The 2,500-nt window shown below is 53.6% G+C and overlaps 1 pseudogene; it reads left to right on the forward strand.

Annotated features, from left to right (window-relative positions):
* The first annotated feature begins 1,547 nt into the window (after positions 1–1,547).
* Positions 1,548–2,500, forward strand: part of LOC128091992 (olfactory receptor 14C36-like) — a 958-nt pseudogene continuing 5 nt past the window's right edge.

The raw sequence follows: 2,500 nt of genomic DNA on the forward strand, positions 1-2,500 counted from the left end.
TTTAGGGTAATAAATGATATAAAATGAGAGAGCGAGCGTCTGAAAGCAAAAGCCTTGCTTTGAGCTGCAGGCGCACGGCTGGGGAGCGAAGCCACGCACTGCAGGGCAGCGAGCAAGGGAGAGATCCTGGGACTTCCTGCCATGGCTGATCTTCCCCTCTGAACTCAGAGTCCTCTGGGTCTGCAGTTCTTCTCTGCTGAGAGCCAGGGATCCAGAAAGTTGTCCGTCCACAGACCTGCAGTATTGACTCCTTCATTCCCTGTGCTTTACATGATGTTACGATGTGGAGTGCCAAGAACAAGGATGGTCAAACCATGGCACCAGATGGGGCGTTTGCAGCTTTGCTCGGCACACACAATCTGCTAGGACAAACAATGCTGCAGGAATCAGTCTGGTGATGAATTCATCTGACTTCAAAGTACGTTGTGCAGAGATGACCCTGTTGTCTATCAGGAGCTGCCAATGCAGAGACCTAAGGACATCCCCAGGGAGAGCAGTGAGGAAGAGAAAATGCCATCTTCTGCTGGAGAGCTGGGCCGGGCTGCTGGGACACAGGGAGCTCATAAAAGCGGGCAGTGCTGCAGAGAGACGGCTGTGCCCAGGAGCAGCTCTTGTGCACAGCACAGCCTGCAGGTGACAGGAGGAGAGCAGAGCAAGGAGAGAGAGCTTGTAGGATGTGTATGGTGTGAGCAGGCTGTGAGCTCACTGGAGGAGCATCGCTGGCAGCCTCTGACAAGGTCAGTCTCACTGCAGGCTGTGACTCTGCCGCCTGCCAGGCTCGGTGCTCAGCCTGCCTGGGGAGCTGCCCAGGGCGCTGCGGGGAGATGTGTGGGGGGAAGGAGCCCCTCGGCAGGGCAGGGCAGGGCAGGGCAGGGCAGGGCAGGAGCCTTCTGCTGCTGGGGGCATGGGGATCACAGCTTCAGCGCTGCCAGAGTGTCTCCAAGGGCACTTTGCAAGAGGAGAGACGAGGCAGGGATTTTCCCATACCTGTCCTTAGGGAAGGAGAATGAGTTGGAGGCAGAGATCTGAAAGGAGATGTGAAATGTGAACGCAGCTATAAGAGTCCTGAACTGGACGTTTCTCAGGCTGCAGTTACGCGCACAAACTCCTCATGTGCTTTCAGCCCCTCTTCTCCCAAAGGATTGCACCAGCTGAAATTTCCATGCTTCTCTGCAGACATGAATAATGCACTTGTCCAGCAAACAGGCAGCTTTCTCTAGTAGAAATTCAAGTGCACAGAGGTAGGAATGGGCACTCTGAGTGCAGACAGACGAAAGATACAAGGAATGGAAATATGTCATAGGAAGAAAGTATCCAGGAGGCTGGGATATGGTTAGGCAATGAGAGGAAAGCAAGAGCTCCTTCATCTTCAACTTCTCAAGGGATGGTGAAGCTCATGTAAATTCAAGTTATGGAGTTAAATGAACCCTGTCCTAAGAGAAAGAAACACTGTTATAGCATAGGGGTGGAGTGTCTCTGAAAAAGCTCTTGACTCGTCATTATCTTCTGCACCCTGAACAGGACTCCATGCCCAGCAGGAACTGCAGATGCCCAACAGCAGCTCCATCAGGCAGTTCCTCCTCCTGGCGCTGGCAGACACGCGGCAGCTGCAGCTCCTGCACTTCTGGCTCTTGCTGGGCATCTACCTGGCTGCCCTCCTGGGCAACGGCCTCATCAGCACAGCCGCAGCCTGCCACCACCGCCTGCACACCCCCATGCACTTCTTCCTGCTCAACCTCGCCCTCCTCGACCTGGGCTGCATCTCCACCGCTCTCCCCAAAGCCGTGGCCGATGCCCTCTGGGACACCAGGCACATCTCCTACGCTGGATGTGTTGCCCAGACCTTTCTGTTTGTCTTTCTGATGTCAGCAGAGTATTGCATCCTCACCATCATGTCCTATGACCGCTACGTTGCCATCTGCAAGCCCCTGCACTACGGGACCTTGATGGACAGCAGAGCTTGTGCCACCATGGCAGCAGCTGCCTGGGCCACTGGGCTTCTCCATGCTCTGCTGCACACTGCAATACATTTTCTATGTCTTTCTGTCTTATTAATGTTGTGGATCAGTTCTTCTGTGAAATCCCCCACATCCTCCAGCTCTCCTGCTCAGCATCAGATTACTACAGGGAAACTGTATTTATTGAGGTTAGTGTTCTTGCCATACTTGAATGTTTTATATTCATTGTTATGTCCTATGTGCAGATCTTCAGGGCCGTGCTGAGGATGCCCTCTGAGCAGGGACGGCACAAAGCCTTCTCCACGTGCCTCCCTCACCTCACTGTGGTCTTCCTCTTTGTCAGCACTGACTTTTTGGCCTACATGAAGCCCCCATCCATCTCCTCCCCATCCCTGGACCTGCTGGTTTCATTTCTCTACTCGGTGGTGCCTCCATCATTAAACCCCCTCATCTACAGCATGAGGAACCAGGAGCTCAAGGATGCAGTGAGGAAAATGTCATGGACAAATTTCAGTAGGGTCGTCTTCTCATCTGCCTGAACA

The sequence above is a fragment of the Tympanuchus pallidicinctus genome, unplaced genomic scaffold, assembly GCF_026119805.1.
Source record: "Tympanuchus pallidicinctus isolate F22 unplaced genomic scaffold, pur_lepc_1.0 scaffold58, whole genome shotgun sequence".
In the NCBI taxonomy this organism is placed as follows: domain Eukaryota; kingdom Metazoa; phylum Chordata; class Aves; order Galliformes; family Phasianidae; genus Tympanuchus; species Tympanuchus pallidicinctus.